Raw genomic sequence first — 289 nt, 5'->3', positions numbered from 1 at the left:
TCCTACCATTTTGTCTGTAATTTGCTAAGTCCCCCCTATTATTATGTTATCCTTCTTTTATTCTTTAAAATAAAAAATAAAAAAAAAGAAAAAAGAAAATGAATAGTGTTTGCTTTATGAAGTTGGGCATCCTGGTGTTTGGAGCAAATGTTTATAACATCTCTTCCTGTTGAATTGTTCCCTTAACCAATATTAAATGACTCTGCCTCTTCAGAAGTTTTGATTTGAAATCCACTTTGTCTGAAATTAGAATAGCTACTTCTGCTTTTCTCTGGGTTCCCATAGCATA

This window comes from Chinchilla lanigera, unplaced genomic scaffold (assembly GCF_000276665.1).
Source record: "Chinchilla lanigera isolate Chin_1 unplaced genomic scaffold, ChiLan1.0 scaffold00001, whole genome shotgun sequence".
Lineage (NCBI taxonomy): Eukaryota > Metazoa > Chordata > Mammalia > Rodentia > Chinchillidae > Chinchilla > Chinchilla lanigera.
This window is presented reverse-complemented; position numbering follows the sequence as displayed.